Source organism: Schistocerca gregaria, chromosome X (genome assembly GCF_023897955.1).
Source record: "Schistocerca gregaria isolate iqSchGreg1 chromosome X, iqSchGreg1.2, whole genome shotgun sequence".
NCBI classification, from domain to species: Eukaryota; Metazoa; Arthropoda; class Insecta; order Orthoptera; family Acrididae; genus Schistocerca; species Schistocerca gregaria.
In genome coordinates this window covers 778,194,106-778,220,415 of record NC_064931.1, presented here as the reverse complement: position 1 = coordinate 778,220,415, position 26,310 = coordinate 778,194,106, and the positions used below count along the sequence as shown (strand labels likewise).

Below are 26,310 nucleotides of genomic sequence, written 5' to 3'. Positions count from 1 at the left end.
TGTTGAAAGCCTATGGTCTCTCGCTGAAGCAGTGCATATTTCATTTATTTTTTTGTGCTCTTTCCTATTTTCATTTTGTCTTTTATTTGGAATATGTGTAAGTTCTCTAGCTATTATGTTTGACTTGAAAGTGTGGTGAGAGTAGACATCAATGTATATAACCATTGCCAGAAGCCAGGTGTGCTGTGAACGTAACTTCTAGTCAACTTGTGCTTCTTATGTGTGTATATTAGATTTAATGCGAATTATGTCACCCCAGATCATATAAAATGACAGATTAATCCCATGAACTACATAGGCCATTTGAAAAATCAGCAGCCATGCACACTTGAAACGCAATAAATTAATTCCTGAACTTGTCAGGGGCCCCGTCTATTTTGAATGAGGACGCTCTCCAGGTTTAGCATTTCCCATGTGTGTAGATCTTGGTAAAGTAAATGTGCGGTAATCCAAATCTCCTTTATATCATTTTGGTGTTAAACTGATCCCATGTCATTTGAATATAGATTAACCAAGGTCATTAGCCATACCTACATGCGGCCCAATCACATTAATGTGACTGTCGCCTGTGATAGACATCAATGTGCAATAACCACTTATAGACGGCAAGCGGCAGCATTAGCAGTATATATAATACGTGTCGGGAGGACGCAGGAAACAGTGCAGTCATTGTTGTAATGTGGAAATGGAGCGATTTATCTGAGTTCCAAAAGGTCATGGCCATTGGCTTTCGGGCCAATGGTGGAAGCATTTCCGAAATTGCTCGTGTGCCGCCATGGTTAAAGTATATCGAGTGTGGCAAAATGGCGCTATCCGAAACCCGTGCCGAGGCAATTGTGGTGCATCACATACCATAGATGACAGGAGTGAATGATGGCTGCGGATATGGTTGGAGTACTTGGGCACTTAATTACTGCCGGTGGAGAGATAAGAACGACATTCTTGGGATGCAGTCGAAGACAGCATACCTACCTGTCACAGACACATGAGCGCCTCGCTAGAATTTAGACAGCTTTCCTAACATTAATTTGTTTTCAAGTAACCTTCATCATTTAACATTGGAGTTAGAGACTGATTTGTTCACAGTGGACTTCACTTAAGTACTACTGCATCAGACGCTTTTGCTTTCGCAGTTTCCATTTCGCAATGCGCCTGTTAATTCCCTGATTACCACATGGTTGCAGAACGGCGAGGCTTGTGATTGCGCAATGTTGTTCTAACTTTGTGAGGGTGATTTTCTAATGGTAGACTCAGTATACTGAATTTAGTAAACTTTTGTTTCAAGACCCGCACGATGGAAAATGTCTTTACAGCATTGTGGTTTCGTGATCGAGTTTAGATACTTGTTGCTATAAACATTGTGTTTCAAAAGAAATCCGTTGGAATTCGATTACTCGATAAATAGTACAATTTTCAAGGCTGTCAATTCAACTAAGTACCTGGGTGTTAAAATTTCGAACAACTTCAGTTGGAAAGACCACATAGATAATATTGTGGGGAAGGCGAGCCAAATGTTGCGTTTCATTGGCAAGACACTTAGAAGATGCAACAAGTCCACTAAAGAGACAACTTACACTACACTCGTTCGTCCTCTGTTAGAATATTGCTGCGCGGTGTGGGATCCTTACCAGGTGGGATTGACGGAGGACATCGAAAGGGTGCAAAAAAGGGCAGCTCGTTTTGTATTATCACGCAATAGGGGAGAGAGTGTGGCAGATATGATACGCGAGTTGGGATGGAAGTCATTAAAGCAAAGACGTTTTTCGTCGCGGCGAGATCTATTTACGAAATTTCAGTCTCCAACTTTCTCTTCCGAATGCGAAAATATTTTGTTGAGCCCAACCTACCTAGGTAGGAATGATCATCAAAATAAAATAAGAGAAATCAGAGCTCGAACAGAAAGGTTTAGGTGTTCGTTTTTCCCGCGCGCTGTTCGGGAGTGGAATGGTAGAGAGATAGTATGATTATGGTTCGATGAACCCTCTTCCAAGCACTTAAACGTGAATTGCAGAATAATCATGTAGATGTAGATGTAGGTGATTCTGTGTTGGTGTTACAGACATTTGGGGATTAATGGCGAAGGATGAACTTTTCGGTTTGAAGTAAGGGACCATAGCCCAGAAACGACCGAGTCGAAAGGTATTTGCGAAAATCGACTCAAGTTCTGTCTTACAAGGGGAAGGCCTCAGACACGGCCAATCGATTCGGCTCAAATTTGTCAGGTCGCTTGTGTACAACCTAAAACAAAGGAATCTAAGATATTTTGGGTCAACACCCCCGCGTTTTTGAGAAAATCACCCCTAAAGGTTATGACGAGCAATCGACACAAAATTGGCGAGATCAATAGATAATTGTAAATAGAGCATTTTTCATCATCAGGTATGGGGTCCGAAAAAGCATACTTTTCCCGAAATCGAGGTAAGAAACTTTTACAACTGCCGCTTCTGTATCCACATCATAATCACTTATCAGATCACTTTATCAGCTACATCTGTGGACTTCAGTTAAATAAAGTGAACAATTCACTAATATTCATCCACTAAGCGAAGCACGTACGCCCTATTTTGACAAGTCATGGTGAGGAAGTGGCGTCTGCAACAACTTTTAATATCGCTGTTCAATACTACTGCACCAAGAGAAATAGGCTGTTCCTCTCACCCAGACACAATTAGCAACTGTTCCCCACAACGATCAATGGAAAGACCACTAATCGTAAGAGCTCAGTTTCATTCAAGTACGCAGCCAAGAAATTTATTAGGTCATCTACAGAAACCTCTGGATCAACTGCTGTTGTCCTAAATCGTGAACACTTGGCAGCCTTGCCTAAAACTCCATACAGTTTTGCCTTCAATAGACGCGGCAAGATTCCTTTTTTCCACGCAATAGCCGTAAATTTCAGCAGTACTGAAACTTTCTAGAAATGAACAACTATTGTAAGGCGTCCAGATTTTATGGAGCTTACTTGAGCTCGGTCCATCATCACAGTACGATACAGTATGAGATCCTCAGAAAACTATATTATCAACAAAAAGCAATTGCACTAATCTCATGTACTGAAAACTAACAAAACAATATCTACCAATATAAGGACAGGGACATGCGTAAATAAGTTAAAGTGAAATGCATTTTGGAGACGCACTGAGCAGGTGGTTAATGGCATTGGAAAACCCCACTTAACAAGAGAATGCCGACCTTCAGCGCAGAAAGGGATTAGGCCAGAACAATACATTATTGCTTTTAACGTAAATACGGCCGGGAGCAAGGGTAAGTGGCTGTATGGCTTTAACAGGGCTAGCAGCGGCCTGGTAAGAAAAATAAAAATTCACCTCTAATGATATGGTGGTTAACTGAAGCCATACTGGGAGAAGCAAAGGCGACATGGTGGGGAGATCTCCATTATATAAAAGCATTTTGAGAACTAAAAATTTCTAGATCTCTCTCGTCTCACGACGGACCGCACAAGTGTGTGGAAAATAGCGAGGGCGTTGAGAGCTTTGCATCTGCGAAGTGTGGATGATATGCTTCACTTATCATGGCGACTGACAGCAAAGAGGTAGTTAACTATTCCTGAGGGAATTTTTGTGGGCAATGAAATTGCGCACGTCGCTCCAACCCTTAGCGAATGTGCAATAGCCATTACTTCGACTAGGGAACATTAACATTCTACGGAATGCAGGAGAGTTGAGACTGAGTGAATTCAGTCAAGACCAGAGTAGGGAAATCGCGTTTGAGATCCAGCAGAGAAACAACATTGTTGCAGGTCCCGATTGGTAAAGTACCATCGCACATGAAGCCACAGTAAATGTTGAGTCGATATTTTGCTCACTCCAACCTGCGTACGCTTTGACCATTGAATATCAAAAGCTAGCATACCAACCTACCCTCACATTGAGTACATTATAGTTTTTTTATTGGTGTAAAAGGTAAATTTATTCTCCCCTAACTTAGTTCACTGACCAGCTACGATATCATAGAAAATTTAATTTATGAAAATTTTTTATCATTCTTGTCTGTGATAACATTTTCATTTGTAGAGATAACGATTTAATAATTACCAATTCAATATGTCCAAGAGTTAAATATTTTGTTATTGCGTGTTGAAAGTAATTTAAAATGACTGTTGTGTATTACTTGACCCCTGAAAGCACAGTTGATAAATTATATATAGAATGAAAAAGGGAACAGCTGTTTTGTCTTTCTAGAATAGATCACAAACTTTCATATTTATTAATCCATGCATTCCAGTTACATGACAGCAGCATTTCTAATTAACTTGTTACGATCTGCACCTAACATTAGCTGCCTTACAGGACCAGATTAATATTTCTATAGAATGTCTGTTTAACACCCTGAGCTTGAGAAGACAGTTCAGATGTTTTATAAATTTGAACCCATAGCTTACAAATGGCTTCCCTGCCAGGATGTGAAATTACAGTTTTCTGATACATTCAGGGTTTGCTTTTGACAGGTACAAAATACATAATCCTCCCAAACAATAAGATGACGCAAATTGGAGAAAAATGTAAATGTAAATGTGACTCAATTGTGCAGGGAGTGTAGACTGAATTGTATTCATGTATTTCTTATTTGCTGGCGCAACACACCGCTGAATTGGGTTGCGTTGAGTTCTGTCTCAACTCCAGTAACGCAAAGGCTATAAACGACGAGGAAACAGATTGAATATACGATCGTGGATGATATTTTCTACATCTACACCTACATCCATACTCCGCAAGCCATCTGACGGTGTGTGGTGGAGGGTACTTTGAGTACCTTGAGTAGCTCTATCGGTTCTCCCTTCTGTTCCAGTCTCGTATTGTTCGTGAAAAGAAAGATTGTCAGTATGCCACTGTGTGGGCTCTAATCTCTGATTTTATCCTCATGGTCTCTTCGCGAGATATACGTAGGAGGGAGTAATATACTACTTGACTCGTCGGGGAAGGTATGTTCTCGAAACATCAACATAAGCCCGTACCAAGCTACTGAGCGTTTCTCTGGCAGAGTCTTCCACTGGAGTTTATCTATCATCTCCGTAATGCTTTCGCGATTACTAAATGATCCTGTAACGAAGTGTGCTGCTCTCCGTTGGATCTTCCCTATCTCTTCTATCAACCCTATCTGGTACGGATCCAACACCAGTGAGCAGTATTCAAGCAGTGGGCGAACAAGTGTACTGTAACCTACTTCCTTTGTTGTCGGACTGCATTTCCTTACGATTCTTCCAATGAATCTCAGTCTGGCATCTGCTTTACCGACGATTAATTTTATATGGTCATTCCATTTTAAATCACTCTTAATGCCTACTCCCAGATAATGTATGGAATTAACTGCTTCCAGCTGCTGACCTGCTATATTGTAGCTAAATGATAAAGGATCTTTCTATGTATTCGCAGCACATTATACTAGTCTACTTTGAGATTGAATTGCCATTCCCTGCACCATGCGTCAATTCGTTGCAGATCCTCCTGCATTTCAGTACAATTTTCCATTGTACAACCTCTCGATATACTACAGCATCATCCGCAAAAAGCCTCAGTGAACTTCCGATGTTATCCACAAGGTCATTTATGTATATTGTGAATAGCAACGGTCCTACGACACTCCTCTACGGCACACCTGAAATCACTCTTACTTCGGAAGACTTATCTCCATTGAGAATGACATGGTGCGTTCTGTTATCTAGGAATTCTTCAATCCAACCACATAATTGGTCTGATAGTCCATATGCTATTACTTTGTTCATTAAACGACTGTGGGGAACTGTATCAAACGCCTTCCGGAAGTCAAGAAACACGGCATTTAACTGGGGTAGAATCAAGTCTTATGATCATATGTTAATACGTCGTCAGGTTCGAAAAATTCGCGAACAGCAACACTTCGAGGAACACTCAAAAATGACAGAAAATAATAAAAATGGTTCAAATGGCTCTGAGCACTATGGGACTCAACTGCTGTGGTCATCAGTCCCCTAGAACTTAGAACTACTTAAACCTAACTAACCTAAAGACATCGCACACATCCATGCCCGAGGCAGGATTCGAACCTGCGACCGTAGCAGTCGCACGGTTCCGGACTGCGCGCCTAGAACCGCGAGACCACAAAGAGAAGTCATGTAAGATCTTGATAGGACCGAGTTTGACACGCAACAGGTAGATCAACGTGAACAACACGAGACAGAATACGTAGAAATATTGAATGAGATCAAAAATGCAACACATGTTGTTCAACGAGGTCCAAAGAATGGACATGAAAACGGGGTTGCTACTGAATCAGACGCTGAGTCTGTAGATAGCGATTTACAGCATATTGAACCAAACGTAATCATATTGAATCAGTCAGGCTTGCAATTGCATGAAAGAACGAGTGTTAGTGCTCCTACACTATTTTCAGAAGTGAAGGAAACGGTTCACGGAGGCTGAGATAGGGAACGGTTACATCAGATGGCAACAGGCGAACGTGCAGTAGATGAAAACACCAACATATTTGGAATGTTGCAGCGTTTATTACAACAATATCAGGAATCAGAAAGGCATATAGAAGGGCGCATAAAATAAGGGCAAAAAGAATTAGAAGGGCGCAAAACATTGGGGCTGACAGAAACTAACAAGGAATTCGAAAATCGCATGATAATATTCAAGGCCAATACGAACTGAAGCTAAGGAAGCACAAATCACGCTCGTTACAGGGCACAAACAACTGAGAACAGACACTGACACTGTCCAAACAAACATGATTACGTTACGTGAAGTTACGCAGCTAAGTGTTAAAAAGGTTAAACAACAGGTCGAAGCTCTTGCCATCAAAGCGATGACGAAAGGGAAACATGTTGTTGCTGAGACGACGTCTCACAAAAGAACAACAAAAGCAGCGTTTAAGAAATTCGATGCTCGTGTTTTAAAAATACGGGAGAAAGACGGACATCAATTTCAACGGCTGAGATTGGAAGTTTTACGTTCGATGGAAAGTCCAGTTGACGTAGTAAGCGTTAGTGAGGAGTCGCAGACGACGACAGAATCCACTTTAGTGTCGGTAGATGCTACTGTGAATACTGCAAAATCAACAGTTGTCGGCAGTACGACAGAAAGGGTACGTGAAATCAAGTGTGACGTAAGACGGAAAGGCACATATGGATGTCAGTCCGAAACCGCAAACCGAGAACGGGAAATTAGTCCAAACCGGCGTATGACAGAACATCACGGTACGCGTAGGGAACAGTGTGGATTGCGACCACTTGTTCAAGAAAGAATAACAGGTCAATCGAGAATACAAGACTGTGGTTTACAGCAAGGTTCTGTACGTCAAGCACAAAGCGTGACATACGCGGATGAAACCATAGAGACGCGTCACGCAACACCACAAACTGTAGGACGAATACTGACAGGTTACAGTACGGCGTCTAACGAGCCAGAATTGCTTACACGTCAAGATACAGAGCTGGTAGCAGGCGTTATTCACGCATATTGCGCAATGAGATCTGCAAGTGATTCTACAGCACAAATGACATAGAATGAACCAAGCTAAAGACGTTTGCGTAGATGTGATGCAAACCTAGGACAGAATACCAGTCTTCAAAACCCAGAAGATACATTACAGAGAGAAGAAAGAGGTTTTGATGATAACTATTTTCTTACAGTGCAGAAATACCAACACTATAAGGAAGATGCAAATATTCTCCATCCCCATACATTTATTTAACAATTTAAAGTAGGAAAACCGACACATTGGGCATTGAAACATAAGTTGGATTTGAAACATATTCCATGACGGGCAAACACCTTAGCAGATTTTCTTTCCCGGTGTCCACATGGTACAATCTCAAGTAACACGAAGTTAGGTGCACATGAAGACCAAATTGGTATCTATTATATAAGAGGAGTTCCTTTTGAAAGCTACATAACAACAGTTTTCGCAAATATTTCAAACGAACCGAACAAATATCCAGAAGTGTTAAGGGTCAATCAGAAGTGGAAAGATAAGAACTCGGTTGACATTCGTCAGCATTAGTTGCTAAGGAATGATGTGTTGTTCTACAGACGAGACGCAAGTAAAATTTCATGGACAGGATGTGTTCCTGATGAACTCGTAAACAAGTATGTATGGTACACTCACTTAAGTAATGGGCACTTTGGGGCGAAGAAATGTTTTATGAAACTTAAAGAGATCGTACATTCCCCAACATGGAAAGACGTATTCGGCTAGTACTAAAAAAATGTAAGGATTGCCAACGAGCCAAACACGTTACATTTCAGACTAGACCACCATTATCAGCCATAATACTGAGAAAACTAAAACATCTAGCTGCAACAGATTTGATGGGACCGTTACAAAGGACAAGGAATGGGAACACATTTATCTTTGTGGTTTTAGAGTTAACATCAGAGTATGTCCCCTTTGAAACGTGCAACTGGTGTTACGATCAGTAAGACACTACAACTTGACTTCCTCAAGCAGGTAGGGCATGTAGGAAGGTTGATTTCAGATAATGGGCTCCAATATAGATCTAAACCATGGTTGGCAACTTTAAAAAGACATTAAATTAATCTCATCTTCATATCCAGATACAAGCCAAGCGCCAATTGTGCAGAACGAACGATGAAGGATACTGGGACATGGTGTCGTCTGTACTGTAGTTCACGACATACCACATGGGATGTCAATTTACTACATTTACAGACTATTATTAACGAAATGGCGCTCAGTACTACATGCTTACCAACAGTCACAGTGCTCAAAAATAAAAGACCAGGGGACAGTGTAAGAGAAGTTGTGCAGTTCCCTCCATCCAGAAGACCATCACGCCAGCAGATAATAAAATTAGCACTCGAAAACATCAAACGAGCAGATACAAAAAGGAAGCTCAGAGCAGACAGAGATGCGTCCACACAGGAATTCACTGAGAGACTATTGGTTCTTGTTAGAACTCACATATTATCTAATAAAGGAAAACAGGTTTGTCATAAATTTTGTCCTGTTCATAAGGGACTCATGTTAATAAGTAAAGTGGTTTATGCAAATACAGTAGAGTTGGTGAACCCGAGAACAGGAAAAAATATAGGTCTACATCAAGTCAGTCACCTTAACGCTTATAATGAATGATAATTGTGCCAGTGGTGATACAGCAGTTAGCCATGAAAACAAAAAAATAAATGGATCACAAATAACTCAAAAAATATTTAGAAATGTTTCAGGTAACAGCAGATCTCAAGAGGCAGACAGGACGAGCGACAAAAAAGTAATTATTCAAAAATAAGTGCAATAATACTAATCATTTAAATCGTTAAAGTAGCTCAAAAATAAAAGAAAACTTGTGGCATGATGTACTAACTAACTAACTAATCTACATACCATCAATCCATGCTCATTCACGAAGTAAAATAAAATAACTTAAGGTGTAAATGATAAATTTTGTGTAAAGTACTGCGACCTGCATTTACAAATATTAATTGTATTATTCATGTAATTATTCGATGTAAAATTCATAGTAAATTTCTACAAAGAAACTTGAAAGTAGTGATAGGTGAAACAGAGAACACACACAGAGCCACGTCACTACAATCATCTGGGGAAGGAAGACATGATAGAAGCGGAAAGTCGACGGGAAGCTACGGATCTGAGTGTGAGAAGTTATACGATTGCACTATATAGCATTGGCAACAAACCGGAGACCGAAGTAAGGAAGTTACTGACTCACACTTCACATTAGTGCGGAGACCGAGCCAGGTGTATTTTGAAGAATATTGTCCCATGCCTCACCTCAACAGCGAGAGGACAGGGAAATCCAGCAACAGCTCAGGCGGTAGAGCACCTGCGTGGGAAAGGCTAAGGTTCCAGGTTCGAGACCCAGTCTGGAACACAATTTTAATGTGCCATGAAGTTTCAACTGTGTACGTGAAAGAACATAATTTTCGGACCTCTCCCCTTTGCAAGAGACGCTATTTCGAGAGACAAATTTCCAACACGCTTCGAGAACCGAGCCAAGGTTTAATATGGCAGTACGGGTCTCCTATTTTCTAAACTCCACACAAGCCCTTCTGCACACTCTGCCGTTTTAACACCCACGGAAGAAATGATTTTGCGAAGGACTGGTTAACCGCAGCGTAAGTACTGTTTCCAAAATTAATCTTTCGCTTTGCAGCGGTGAGTGGCCTGCAATGAAACTTCATGACAGATCAAAATTGTGTGCCTGTGTGGGACACGAACTGAGACCTGCCCGTTTCAAGGTCTACAACATACGTGCCAATTGAACAATCTTCCTATGTTCAAGTCGTACTCGAAAACTAACGATGCTATGGATACAGCGTAAAAGTAGACAAAAATAAAGTGAGTTTGCAGGAACAACACTTGAGGCAGCTAAACAATCGCCTTCCTTCCTACAAGAGTTTAGTTACAGCAGATGTTCGTATTTGTGTATTGTATACGGAATGACTTTAAATGGCCATAACACACTATTTGGATATGTGATAGGGTCCGAGTAGGTAACATTTAGGATAGGAACGCATTTACGAAAAAGTTTTGTTTTTATTCTACTGTACTATGTAAAATACGATAATCCACTTTTCTGCGCCTACGTGACAAAATATTCCTCCGATAATTATTACGTTTACGACAAACGTACGTGGTAACAACGCCCAACGGTAAGGCACATTAGAGTCTTACAGTGTTTCTTATTCAGGTGGTGGTCAGAACCCTACTGCAACAGCAGTTAGCATTGGACATTGTTACCATATCAGTTAGTTGATAACAAACGTAGTAATTACTAGAGTCACAGCGAATTGTTGTGGTCCATTCAGTTAGTAAATAGGGAAAATGAAATAAATTATTATAAATGCTTATTTCTGTAGCGCAGAAAAGCTTTTCCTTTCAGTCATGAATTTCAATTCAAAATAATACCCATGCAACTCCTATTACAAGACTCCAGAGTGTATAGTTGAAAGATGTATAAGAACAGATAAACGTAGAGACGATTATGTTCCGAATTCGTCATTTTAGCCTGATGATCCACAAAATATAAAGCAACACCTGATATAGTAGTACAATACGGATGCAGAGTACTAGAGGACGTTAATTTCATTTCGTACTACATGCTACTGATATTATCTCTAATTTTTCGCGCTCAGTGTGACTCAGTACAGTTGTCCGCAGATTCCAATTTCAGCAGGAGTTACGTAGAGCAGTAATGATTACAGGCCTAAAAGAAGAACTCGTTGAGCATTTACCCGTATAGCAGATACAGTATTAGCTGGCATTAAGTAAATGCGTAGCGCCATTAGAACCTATGAGCAGCGATGTCCATAGAACTAAGCCCAGTAAGCATAGCATCAACATTCAGTCATATAATTGCATTTCTTTTCAGAAACAGGAATATCCCACATATTCCGCTTGAAATTCGCGCTAAAGAAAATTCAAATAGTTTAAAACTAAAATTTATGCAAACGATCGATCCATCACAATTTTTTCTTTTTATTGTTATCTGCAGAACAGTTATCGCTAGTCATATTGCATTGAGTTTGGTACCGATTTCGTCCAGGAAAGATAAGAAAAGTGCCATGGGACGGTTAACAAACGAAAACGAACGGCGTGGCACAAAACAGAAAAAAACGGTCATTTCAATAGGCTTCTTATTTGTCTGCAGTGCCTGATAGCAAATTGTAGACGAACCATTGCTTTTTTTTGGCCTCTTTGTTGCTCCATGCAGTGGCCTATAACTAAGTGTAGACAGTTCCACAATTGACGCAGGTACAACACCCACAGAATTTTTCACACAAAAGCTTAACTACAGTGTTTGACAGATTTCTCATTTTCTTACTCACGTCTTCCCGTGCGCCCTGCGCTGCTAAAGAACAGTATTTAAGATGTATTGCGTACCTGTCTGTTATCACTGAGCCGCACGCAACACAGATACGTGATTTTTTAATATTAAATCATTTAACAGATAACGAGTTGGTTCTTCCGATTGAAATCGCATATCGAGCTCAGTTGCACATGTGACTCGTGCTCGAAGCGTAAGCTGTGAAGTCTGTGGTGGGAATAGTAGAGGGGGAGAGGAGAATGGATGAGGGGGCACGAGCTTCCAGTTCCAAGAAGGTACAAGCTGCAGCTTCAGAGGCGCTGCGTAAGGCGTGTTTGGATGGCAGAAGAATTCTGTTTACCAAGAGTTTTACTGTAGGAGGAGAATTTTGTTTCATGGAGAACACATCGGATTTCACATAACCGCAAAATAAGTGCATAACTGGTTGCGTAGTGGCCTCAAAAATCCGGCATCAGTATTCGAAACCGATCCAACACAGGGCTTCCACTTGTTGCTTACAGATGTTCTCCTTATACAGAAAGGGTTAAGTCGCTGGGTATTCTCAATTCTCTGAAGGTGACATTTCTGTGAAACAACTGACGCACTGCCTGTAACGCAACGGTCTGTTGTGCGAAATTGTTCCTTAGCTGTAGCGTTTCCTGTAGCAACTGCCGGACAATCATGGCTGCGCGAGACGAGGATAGACGCATCTACAGCTACGCTAGTGATTCACGACGATGTGTGTGGTTCTAGTTTTGGCTCAATTCGAGGTACAGCATGAACAAAATGTTTACCTACACTCCTACGTGAATGCTTTTAATAACGCAATTTTATCTTAACGGTCCGCACACGTAAGGACTGAAGAGTATTTGCGAATTCCATCGTGGAAACCTGCTCTTCCAATTTTTTATGTGCATTTCCGAGATATATTCCTTCGAGAGTCTTGTTTGATAAAAGATGTTCGTGTTTCCACACATCTACAAACGCAAACGGAAAGCCATCGAGTTGTTGTTGTTGTTGTCTTCAGTCCTGAGACTGGTTTGATGCAGCTCTCCATGCTACTCTATCCTGTGCAAGCTTCTTCATCTCCCAGTACCTACTGCAACCTACATCCTTCTGAATCTGCCTAGTGTATTTATCTCTTGGTCTCCCTCTACGGTTTTTACCCTCCACGCTGCCCTCCAATGCTAAATTAGTGATCCCTTGATGCCTCAAAACATGTCCTACCAACCGATCCCTTCTTCTAGTCAAGTTGTGTCACAAACTTCTTTCCAATCCTATTCAATACCTCCTCATTAGTTACATGATCTATCCACCTTATCTTCAGCATTCTTCTGTAGCACCACATTTCGAAAGCTTCTAATCTCTTCTTGTCCAAACTATTTATCGTCCATGTTTCACTTCCATACATGGCTACACTCCATACAAATACTTTCAGAAACGACTTAAATCTATATTCGATACTAACAAATTTCTCTTCTTCAGAAACGCTTTCCTTGCCATTGCCAGTCTACATCTTATATCCTCTCTACTTCGACCATCATCAGTTATTTTGCTCCCTAAATAGCAAAACTCCTTTACTAGTGTAAGTGTCTCATTTCCTAATCTAATTTCCTCAGCATCACCCGATTTAATTTAACTACATTCCTTTATCCTCGTTTTGCTTTTGTTGATGTTCATCTTATATCCTCCTTTCAAGACCATGTCCATTCCGTTCAACTGCTCTTCCAAGTCCTTTGCCGTCTCTGACAGAATTACAATGTCATCGGCGAACCTCAAAGTTTTTACTTCGAATTATTATATTCTTCTTGAAGTCTGAGGGTATTTCGCCTGTCTCATACATCTTGCTCACCAGCTGGTAGAGTTTTGTCATGACTGGCTCTCCCAAGGCCGTCAGTAGTTCCAATGGAATGTTGTCTACTCCGGGGGCCTTGTTTCGACTCAGGTATTTCAGTGCTCTGTCAAACTCTTCACGCAGTATCGTATCTCCCATTTCGTCTTCATCTACATCCTCTTCCATTTCCATAATATTGTCCTCATGTACATCGCCCTTGTATAAACCTTCTATATACTCCTTCCACCTTTCTGCCTTCTCTTCTTTGCTTAGAACTGGGTTGCCATCTGAGCTTTTGATATTCATACACGTGGTTCTCTTCTCTCCAAAGGTCTCTCTAATTTTCCTGTAGGCAGTATCTATCTTACCCCTAGTGAGATAAGCTTCTACATCCTTACATTTGTCCTCTAGCCATCCATGCTTAGCCATTTTGCACTTCCTGTCGATCTCATTTTTGAGACATTTGTATTCCTTTTTGCCTGCTTCATTTACTGCATTTTTATACTTTCTCCTTTCATCAATTAAATTCAATATTTCTTCTGTTACCCAAGGATTTCTAGCAGCCCTAGTCTTTTTACCTACTTTATCCTCTGCTGCCCTCACTACTTCATCCCTCAGAGCTACCCATTCTTCTTCTACTGTGTTTCTTTCCCCCATTCCTGTCAATTGTTCCCTTATACTCTCCTTGAAACTCTGTACAACCTCTGGTTCTTTCAGCTTATCCAGATCCCATGTCCTTAAATTCCCACCTTTTTGCAGTTTCTTCAGTTTTAACCTACAAGTCGTAACCAATAGTTTGTGGTCAGAGTCCACATCTGCCCCTGGAAATGTCCTAAAATTTAAAACCTGATTCCTAAATCTCTGTCTTACCATTATATAATCTATCTGATACCTTTTAGTATCTCCAGGACTCTTCCATGTATACAACCTTCTTTTATGATTCCTGAACCAAGTGTTAGCTATGATTAAGTTACGCTCTGTGCAAAATTCTACCAGACGGCTTCCTCTTAGCCATCGAGAGGAGAATAAAATAATGATATAAGGAAGCTATGTGCCAAGCTATTTAATAAACGATGAAACTGTTATGAATAAAACTGCTGTAAGGAAAGCCAGTTCTCCATAGTTACACAAAAAGGTCTGCCAGCAAATACGTTATTGATTCTAGTACGCTTTGCTTTTTACGTGTAATAATATGAAGTCCCCCCCTCCCCCTCCCATGAACCATGGACCTTGCCGTTGGTGGGGAGGCTTGCATGCCCTAGTGATACAGATGGCCGTACCGTAGGTGCAACCACAACGAAGGTGTATCTGTTGAGAGGCCAGACAAACGTGTGGTTCCTGAAGAGGGGCAGCAGCCTTTTCAGTAGTTGCAGGGGCCACAGTCTGGATGATTGGGCCTTATAACGCTAACCGAAACGGCCTTGCTGTGCTGGTACTGCGAACGGATGAAAGCAAGAGGAAACTACAGCCGTAATATTTCCCGAGGGCACGCAGCTTTACTGTATGGTTAAATGATGATGGCGTCCTCTTGCGTAAAATATTCCGGAGGTAAAATAATCCCCCATTCGGATCTCCGGGCGGGGCCTACTCAAGAGGATGTCGTTATCAGGAGAAAGAAAACTGGCGTTCTACGGATCGGAGCGTGGAATGTCAGGTCCCTTAATCGGGCAGGTAGGCTAGAAAATTTAAAAAGGGAAATGGATAGGTTAAAGTTAGATATAGTGGGAATTAGTGAAGTTCGGTGGCAGGAGGGACAAAACTTTTGATCAGGTGAATACAGGATCATAAATACAAAATCAAATATATCTAGAGAACCAGCAAACATGTCTTCCACCCGTCTTTTGCCCACCAGGTGCGTACTTCACAATCGATGTTCTCTCAACCAAATAAAGATGGAAAATGTGCAGAAGCAGTCAGCCGGACAATTTACATAGGAAGGAATAATGGTCCAGCACAAATACACATCCATATAGATTTTTCTCATGCGTGGCGCGCAGTACCGGTGACCTGTGGGGGGAATGATTCACGACTCCGGCTAACAGTAGGAGCTGTCTGAATGGAGAGGCCTGTTGGGATGCAGGAATGTAGCTTACTTAATCGTGCCGTCCTCGAGACGGCCGAATACCGAACTAACACTTAGTGTATTTGGACAGCTTTCATCAGATGGAGCTTTCATCAGATGGAGTTCGAAGCATTTTACATAAATCAACTACACTCTCAATTTTAAAGCATTGTTCTAGTGTCTGTGATCAGTACCAGGAAGGTATTGGTAATAGAGTACATAAAAACATGCCCTTCTAATGCTACATGGTTCTGCACTTAAAGAAGGATATAATTTTAGATCGCTTCAGTTTTCGAACTATCAGTCGTCTGGAATGCAGCGCTGTTAACATCCCACTGTAAGAAATATATTTCCAGCGCATGACATACATTCCTCTTACAGGGTTATCTGCTGTAAACTATGGTAACAAACTGTAAAATGAAAAAAAACTACTTCCTTAAAACAGTGGCTCTGTGTGATACATGCACAATATAACTTTCCAGAGATGTATAGCGTCCACTATTCACACCCGATCACAGTTCAGAAATTATATTTTGCCCTCATCAGTCTTCTATAAAATGATCGTTAGTAACAGAGAATATCTCTTACAGGGAAGTAGATAAACGCATAGCAACAGCGTCGGACTTGTGAAATTACACGTCATGCCACCACTAACTCTGTAAACTGCACGCCTATCTAGCAGATGTGTACACGTGGATAGCATTGTCTCACAAACACTTATCACTAACTTAGAATCATCTTATTTATGAGACTGAAGTATCGATTTTATACCCAAGATGCGACAGGGAGATCGAGTACATCACATAAATTTAGTTCATTTAGAGGAATATCTCGAAATAGGATGGTCACGTTTCATCAGAAACGAGATGGAAGTTCTCTGATGACTGAGAGGTTTGCTGTTATGGATTACAAGTCGACAGTGGTATAAGATACAACATACAGAACACGCATACGAGTTAAACACAGGCTATGTCACGCGACTGATGCATCCTGACAGAACAGCGGAAAAAGTGGTCAAATGACCTGCAGCAACATCTCTCCCTCTAGATTGCATCATCAGTCTGCCATTAAATAGCACCTCATTACAGCTACATTTCAGTGGATCACCCAGATCCACTCTCGAATGCTAACTCGGATGTGGTATATTGTGGATCTGCATCCCAACATCGCTTTGTACACTGTGCGTGGCAGATCCACCTATAAACCGTATCGCAGACATTATGTATTGTGGATCTGAATACCAGCATCATTCCAGGTATAACACGTGGCAGATCCACAATCGAGCTCTAACTTCGGTCTACTGTGCGTCCTGGGAGTCATCCGTGACACAGACATAAGGAAACACAGCAAACACACTGAAAATGTGGGATATGTGGGTGGAGGTGACTGGATGCAATCGAATACAGTGCTATACTACACCTGCCTATCAGAAGAATAGTGCATTTGCCCTAGGTGTTGGCAGCTGTACTACATTTACAAGCAATTTAACAACACACAACGAGAGATTATGTCATGATCCCATGGGTAGAAGTGACATAAAAAAAATCGATAGAATTGCGAAAAATGACGGAAAATACGTATAAATTGGGGGAAAATACTCTGAAATTTGGCAGGAATTGAGGAAGTACTTGTGTGTCTTCTGGTTGGCGTAGAACAATTTTGTACGTGCGAACAAGTATGCGACAGCGAAAGGAATCTGAGAAAATGTCGACATGGATGCGAAGGGAAACAGTCCTTTTTTTTTCCTTCGAGGCAGCTTTCTACTGTATGTGTATTGAGATAACAGTGATGCACGCGAGTTGACTACTGTATTTGACGCTTTTCAGGAAAACAAAGAAACGTTTGCCTCTAAACTTATATGCATCTGCGCTAAAGGATAACAGAGAGTGGATTGAGCCATTGATTGAAATGGAGCTGTAACGAGGTACTATTTTATGGCAGACTGATGATGCATTCTAGAGAGGTCATTTGACCATTTTTTCCACTGTTCTGTCAGGATGCATCAGTTGCGTTACGTAGCCTGCGTTCGACTCGTATACAACCACGTATTCTGTATGTTGTATCTGAGACCTCTGTCTACTTGCCATCGATGACGGCAAACCTCTCGGTCATCAGAGAACTTACATCTCATGTCTAATGAAACGTGACCACCCTTTTTCGACACATTCCTCTAAACGAAAAAAGATTCATGCGATGTACTCCATTTCCCTGTTGCATCTTGGGCATAAAATCGAGACTTCAGTTTCATAAATAAGATGATCCCAAGTTAGTGATAGATGTTTGTGCGACACTGTAATCCCCGTGTATACATCTGTTTGACAGATGTGCAGTTTACAGAGTTAGCGACGGCATCACATGTAATTTCACATGCCGGACGCCGCTGCTATGCGTTTATCTGTTTCCTTGCAGGAGGTATTCTCCGTTACTAACGATCATTTTATATAGGACTGATGAGGGCAAAGTATAATTTCTGAACCGTGATCGCATATGAACAGTGGATGCTATACATCTCTGGAAAGCTATATTGGGCATGTATCACACAGAGCCGCTTTTTTAAGGAAGTAGTTTTTTCATTTTACGGTTTGTTACCATAGTTTATCATAGAGAAACCTGTAAGAAGGATGTATGTCATGCGCTGGAAGTTTATTTCTTACAGTGGGATAGTAATAGCGCTGCATTCCATAGGACTGATAGGTCGAAAACTGAAGCGATCTAAAATTATAGCCTGCTTTAAGTGAAGAACCATGTAGCCTTAGGAGTGTGTATGTTTATGTTCCCTCTTACCAATACCCTCCTGGTACTGATCCCAGACACTAGAACAATACTTTAAAATACATTGCGTAGTTGATTTACGTAAAATGCTTCGATCTCCATCCATCTGGAGCTCCATCATGCATAAAAATCACCCATTTCTTGTTCCTCTTAATCGTCTATTATTACAACACTCTCGTATATGCTACTATACATCAGTAAGGGTTGCTAACCTCCTCCAAATGGGCGCATCTGGAGAAATCTCCTGCACTTGGATGGGGGAGGACTCGGCAAGATCCATTCTTCCACGAGATACAGAACGTAGCAGTCTTCTTCTGGTCAGCTGTAGATTAAATAGGTAACGGTGCTGCAGGGCGGGTTGGTCAAAGACATTGCAAGGGGCTCTTTCAGTCTCTAATTTTATCCTAAGACTGGGAGAATGCTCTGTGACTCCCATCCGCATAGAGATAGATCGTAAATTATGCACTATGCTGAAGGTGCTAGAAATATGAAGAGAATTGTCTCGTGTACTTTGATGATGTATATGTTTGAGAATTAACTAAGAATCGACGTACGCTGCTACATTCTGTACCTCGTGAATGAATGGACCTTGCGAGTCCTCCATCCAAATGCTGGAGATTCCTCCAGGTGCGCTCATTTGGAGGAGGTTAGCAACCCTTACCGATGTATAGTAACATATTTGAGAGTGTTGTAATAATAGACGATTAAGAAGAACAAGAAATGGGTGATTGTTATGCACGATGGAGCTCCAGATGGATGGAGATCTATCTACAGTCGCAATGATACTCTCACAGTAGAGAATGGGCGGCTTAGCGACGATACTGTAATTGGGAAACAAGCTGTCACATCATTGGTCGGTGTTGAAATTACTGTAAAAGTGTTCACACTATCAACTGAGATGCTTACTATTACAGTACATCAACAGTGTCTTTTCCACCCCATCCATCCACTGGTACGTTGCTGGTACCGCATGATGATTGACAGACACTGCTTGTTTCAGATGGAAAAACTAGGAAATTCGTGGTAAGGTCTTATGGGACGAAACTGCTGAGGTCATTGGTCCCTAAGCTTACACACTACTTAATCAAACTTGAACTAACTTATGCTAAGGAAAACACACATATCCATGCCCGAGGGAGGACTCGAAACCTCTGATAGAGGGAGCCGCCCGGGTCGTGACCAGATGCCTCAGACCATGCGGCTACCCCATGCGGCCTGTTTGAGATGGAGAAAGACTTTTGGTGGAGAGGCAACAGCTTCTGGGGATGGTTAGCACCGAAACAATGATTGCATACATGAGTGCAATATTAGGAATCAGTCGAAACGGAATGCAGAGCCATTAGCTATTCTGTCACCAGGACAGATGAATTTAAATGAAGAGGTCGTCAATCACCTTCGGGTTGCAGTTTGGAAACGCTCCAAAAGGCCACCAAACTTATCCAGTTTTCTTGTGTTGTAACTGTCTTTTATTTAAAATTACCCAGTGTGTGTGTGTGTGTGTGTGTGTGTGTGTGTGTGTGTGTGTGTGTGTGTGTGTGTGTTGTGTTATGTTAGTGGCAGTGACAACATAATTTACACCATGCAACGTCTATTTATCTGTAAGAAGCAATGGATCAGAACGTGTTAATGTCAATCTAGAACCTGACACAGAGCTTGAAGTCGTGCAGGAAAAACAAAATAAATGGAAGTTTGCAAAGCGTGTTACAGTAGAAAAAAAGCAATGTTTCAAACAACAACATAGGGTCACACGGTGCGTCTCTCGCAACTTACGGTATAGGCTGTTGGATACTGTCATCCCCCTACAGTACAGGTAATGAAACTTTAAACTGGCATGTGCAGTGGATCAATACCTGTATATCTAACAGGATCGTCACATGTGCTCGGTGCCGGCATGCATACTGTATTTGTTTTCGATATATGGGAGGGGAGAGATGCTGTAAAGATCTTATCGAGTTCTCTATCGGATGAAGTTAGCGGTGCTTTTATACTTCGTAATTTTTCTCTGATGGATGGTACAGAATAACGATGATAGCATGTTGGGGTGAGAGTCGTGAATGGGCCCTGAGGGATGTGGATCTGCTTCGGACAGCAGTACCTGTATGTAGTTTGGGGATGCACCACAATGCAATAGCAAAATGCTTGTCATTCTCCCAGTTCCCGTACTGTCTTTTCTACTACCTCGTGTTGCAGGAGCAGGCTTCGTTTGGTGCTGGCCTTAGACATCGTAAACTGTTGGTGGAGCTATGACAACTTGTTCCCATTTCCACAGAATGGTCAAAACATGGTCCTGTCGCACTAACTCAGGTCACTCTGCTTCTGTACAGGTTAAACAAGGTGGTAGATACAGCTCTCTCTGACTTATGCTCAGTTCTGACTTAAACTGAAAGATGCAAAACAGCAGAAATGGCAGCAGTTGCGAGATGCATAGGGACTATCTGAAATTCTTTTGTAGCAAATAGGTTCGAAAAAGGTGACTCGTTTCGAGATATGAGAGTGCCAGAAATATGATTCAATAGTGGTTGTAATCATTAAAGAACTTCTCGATCAGTTACAACGCAGGTATGTGGTTGAATGGAGCGACTTGATTCAAAATCATAGGCATCATTTCTACCAGCAAGTATAGCACTAGAAATCTGAAAAGCTAGTGCACATTTCTTACGACCTCAATCAGCACACAATCTACTGTTTGTGATCCTTCTCAATCAATCATCGCCTGTAACTCAGTCGATATATGAAATGTTCAAATGTGTGTGAAATCTTATGGGACTTAACTGCTAAGGTAATCAGTCCCTCAGCTTACACACTACTTAACCTAAATTATCCTAAGGACAAACACACAAACCCATGCCTGACGGAGGACTCGAAAATCCGTCGGGACCTGCCAGTCGATATATCACTATACCTCTAACGTGGCTTCAAGACAGAATAAGTTACAAATACTGGAGTAATATCTAGCGGCGGCATGAGGGAGTTGCAAATACCGGTTTCATACCATGTTCCCTAGCCGAATCACTTTCCAAATTCGGTAATTTTATTACGAGGTTTCACCGTCGGCAATGTGTAATCGCACTGTTAGTCTGATAATACACAGTCCGTCGATCACCGTCTGTATTCAGTGTCGCGCTATTTGTCTCGAAAAAGCCACTTAATTCAGAGGCAAAGCCATACCTCGATTTATAAAGCCCGTATAATTTTTAACATGGCTACGTATGTGCTCCTGTAGAACCAAGACCGATTGTGATAGTAACATGGTCCTGTTTTTTTAACATCTGGCGGTTTGTAAGACGATTGTGCCTCTTTTTCTAAGACACAGTGGTATCAGTCGCAAGAAAGGCTTATGAGAGACGTCCACCCATCGCTGATTTTCGGCCAGTAATATTTCACATCGCCAGCAATCATTCATTGGCCAAGTATTATACTTAGTAGTGGTTAATGGGTGATAGGTTCGCCTTGAGCGTCAGGCTTATAAAGTATGCGTGTGTCCCGACATGTGCAGAGGAAATGACTATATCCAGTCATAAGGAAGGTATGGATTTGACGTGGGATACAGTGATCAAAGAGAAGAGTATTTCAAGTCATAAGAACAGTATTTCCGATACTTCGCTCATTGTCAAATGTCATCCAATTGTAAGTACAGTAAAAAAACATGTATGTGACAGATTTTCTAGGATGATTCTATCTTGGGGGGTGCGTGATGCGCAACACCGGTGACCTGCGGTGGAAATGATTCACGTTTCCGGCTAACAGTTGGAGCTGTCTCAATGGAGAGGCCTGTTGGGATGCAGTAATGTAGCTTACTTAATCGTGTCGTCCCCTAGACGGCCGAATAGCGAACTAATACTTAGTATGTCTTGGACAGCTTTCATGATCGCGTGGAAATTTTAGAAAATTCAATATGGATGTGTGTTTGTGCTGGACCATTATTCCCTCCCATACAGGGTTATAAATACAAAATCAAATAGGGACAATGCAGGAGTAGGTTTAATAATGAATAAAAAAATAGGAATGTGGGTAAGCTACTGTAAACAGCATAGTGAACGCATTATTGTGGCCAAGATAGACACGAAGCCCACGCCTACTACAGTAGTACAATTTTCAATGCCAACTAGCTCTGCAAATGATGAAGAAATTGATGAAATGTATGATGAGATAAAACAAATTATTCACATAGTGAAGGGAGACGAAAATTTAATAGTCATGGGTGGCTTGAATTCGACAGCAGGAAAAGGAAGAGAAGGAAACGTAGTAGGTGAAAATGGATTGGGGCTAAGAAATGCAAGAGGAAGCCACCTGGTAGAATTTTGCACAGAGCATTACTTAATCATAGCTAACACTTGGTTCAAGAGTCATGAAATAAGTTTGTATACGTGAAAGGACCCCGGAGATACTAGAAGGTTTCAGATAGATTATATAATGGTAAGACAGAGATTTAGGAACCAGATTTTAAATTGTAAGACCTTTCCAGGGGCAGATGTGGACTCTGACCACAATCTATTGGTTATGAACTGTAGGTTAAAACTGAAGAAACTGCAAAAAGGTGGGAATTTAAGGAGATGGGACCTATATTAACTGACTAAATCGGAGGTGGTACAGAGTTTCAGGGAGAGCATAAGGGAACAATTGACAGGAATGCGAGAAAGAAATACAGTAGAAGAAGAATGGGTAGCTTTGAGCGATGAAATAGTGAAAGCAGCAGAGGATCAAGTAGGTAAAAAGACGAAGGCTAGTAGAAATCCATGGGCAACAGAAGAGATACTGAATTTAATTGATGAAAGGAGAAAATACAAAAATGCAGTAAGTGAAGCAGGCGAAACGGAATACAAACGTCTCAAAAATGAGATCGACAGGAAGTGCAAAACGGTTAAGCAGGAATGGCTAGAGGACAAATGTAAGGATGTAGAGGCTTATCTCACTAGGGGTAATATAGATACTGCCTACGGGAAAATTAAAGAGACTTTTGGGGAAAAGAGAACCACTTGCATGAATATCAAAAGTTCAGATGGAAACCCAGTTCTAAGCAAAGAAGGAAAAGCAGAAAAGTGGAAGGAGTATATAGAGGGTCTATACAAGTGCGATGTTCTTAAGGACAATATTATAGAAATGGAAGAGAATGGAAGAGGAGGTAGATGAAGATGAAATGGGAGATATTATACTGCGTAAATAGTTTGACAGAGCACTGAAAGACCTAAGTCGAAACAAGGCCCCGGGAGTAGACAACATTACATCAGAACTACTGACAGCCTTGGGAGAGCCAGTTCTGACAAAACTCTACCATCTGGTGAGCAAGATGTATGAGACCCTCAGACTTCAAGAAGAATATTATAATTCCAATCCCAAAGAAAGCAGGTGTTGACAGATGTGAAAATTACCGAACTATCAGTTTAATAAGTCACAGTTGCAAAATACTAAAGCGAATTCTTTACAGACGAATGGAAAAACTGGTAGAAGCCGACCTCGGGGAAGATCAGTTTGGATGCCGTAGAAATGTTGGAACATGTGAGGCAATACTGACCCTACGACTTATCTTGGAAAATAGATTAAGGAAAGACAAACCTACGTTTCTAGCATTTGTAAACTTAGAGAAAGCTTTTGACAATGTTGACTGAAATACCCTCTTTCAAATTCTGAAGGTGGCAGGGGTAAAATAAATGGAGGAAAAGGATATTTACAATTTGTACAGAAACCAGATGGTAGTTATAAGAGTCGAGGGGCATGAAAGGGAAGCAGTGATTGGGAAGGGAGTGAGATAGGGTTGTACCCAATCCCTGATGTTGTTCAATCTGTATATTGAGCAAGCAGTAAATGAAACAAAAGGAAAATTCGGAGTTGGAATTAAAATTCATGGAGAAGAAATAAAAACTTTGAGGTTCGCCGATGATATTGTAATTCTGTCAGAGATGGAAAAGGACCTGGAAGAACAGCTGAACGGAATGGACATGGTCTTGAAAGGAGGATATATGATGAACATCAACAAAAGCAAAACGAGGATTAGATTAGGAAATGAGACACTTAAAGTAGTAAATGAGTTTTGCTATGTGGGTAGCGAAATAACTGATGATGGTCGAAGTAGCGAGGATATAAAATGTAGATTGGCAATGGCAAGGAAAGCGTTTCTGAAGAAGAGAAATTTGTTAACATCGAGTATAGATTTAAGCACCTCCGCTGCAGAGTAAAGATCTCATTCTGGAAACATCCCCCAGGCTGTGGCTGAGCCATGTCTCCACTATATCTTTTCTTTCATGAGTGCTAGTTCTGCAAGTTTCGCAGGAGAGCTTCTGTAAAATTTCGAAGGTAGGAGACGAGGTACTAGCGAAGGTAAAGCTGTGAGGACGGGGCGTGAGTCGTGCTTGGGGAGCTCAGTTGGTCGAGCACTTGCCCGCGAAAGACGAAGTTTCCGAGTTGGAGTCTCGGCCCGATAAGCAGATTTAATCTGCCAGGAAGTTTCAACAAAAGATTTCTTCTTCCACTCATTGTGCCTATTCTTAAATACTCAATTTCTGAAACTGGGCATATTGATATCCACAGACCAAGTACGTAAAACAGGTACTAGCAAAATTCGTCAAATACGCGAAATGGAAGAGCTAAACAACACAAAGCAAACTCCACAAGTCAACACACACGGTATAGCGTTTATGTTAACCGATATGAACAGTCACTTGTCACAGAGATAGTCTAATTCCACAAAGATACCCTGCCTGCAGCGAGCGAGCGGTGCCATCAGAGGTGGTACGCCAAGTCGCCACAACCGTTTACGCGGCGAGTCAACTTTCCAGCGATAAAAAACACACTTAGAATTCACTTAGAAGGGAGAAACGTGATTTGTTTTATTCAGAATACACCAAATAATTTTATAATTAAAAAACCAAAAAAACGTTAATTTTGTCATTTTAATTGTTCCGACTCCCCATAATGTGTATGTGTGGCATTTTTGGATGAACGCCTCCCCCGCCCCCCTCCCAGGTGGCATATGCTGTCAAATTGAGTTCGTCTTTCCTGGTATAGTGGGAGTGTATTTATTCTATCAAATAACTGTTTGCCTTTTAATACCAGTATGTCATTCTACATCTACATCTACTCTGCAAATCACATTTAAGTGCGTAGCAGAGGGTTCATTGAACCACCTTCACAATTCTCTATTATTCCAATCTCATATAACGCGCGGAAAGAACGAACACATACATCTTTCCGTACGAACTCTGACTACCCTTATTGTATCGTGGTGATCGTTCCTCCCTATGTAGGTTGGTGGCAACAAAATATTCTCGCATTCGGAGGAGAAAGTTGGTGATTGGAATTTCGTGAGAAGATTCCGTTGCAACGAAAAACGCCTTTTTTTAAATGATGTCCAGCCCAAATCGTGTATAATTTCTGTGACAGTCTCTCCCATATTTCGCGATAATACAAAACGTGCTGACCTTCTTTGAACTTTTTCGATGTACTCCGTCAGTCCTATCTGGTAAGGATCCCACACCGCGCAGCAGTATTCTAAAGGAGGACGGACAAGCGTAGTGTAGGCAGTCTGCTTAGTAGAACTGTTACATTTTCTAAGTGTCCTGCCAACAAAACGCAGTCTTTGGTTAGCCTTCCCCACAACATTTTCTATCTGTTCCTTCCAAATTAAGTTGTGCGTAATTGTAATACCTAGGTATTTAGTTGAATTTACGACTTTTAGATTAGATTGATTTATCGTGTAACTGAAGTTTAACGAGTTCCTTTTAGCACAAATGTGGATGACCTCACACTTTTCGTTATTTGCCACTTTTCACACAATTCAGATATCTTTTCTAAATCGTTTTGCAATTTGTTTTGATCTTCTGATAACTTTATTAGTCGATAAACGACAACGCAGTCTGG

The 26,310-nt window shown here is 41.2% G+C and overlaps 1 protein-coding gene across 1 annotated transcript in view; it reads right to left on the bottom strand.

The window, feature by feature from the left end:
* Positions 1-11,990, bottom strand: part of LOC126299447 (organic cation transporter protein) — a 336,588-nt gene extending 324,598 nt beyond the window's left edge. The window contains exon 1 of the mRNA XM_049991354.1: positions 11,866-11,990. The gene's annotated coding sequence lies outside the window, so the exon portion shown is untranslated. The remainder of the gene's footprint in view (positions 1-11,865) is intronic.
* Positions 11,991-26,310: the final 14,320 nt, after the last annotated feature.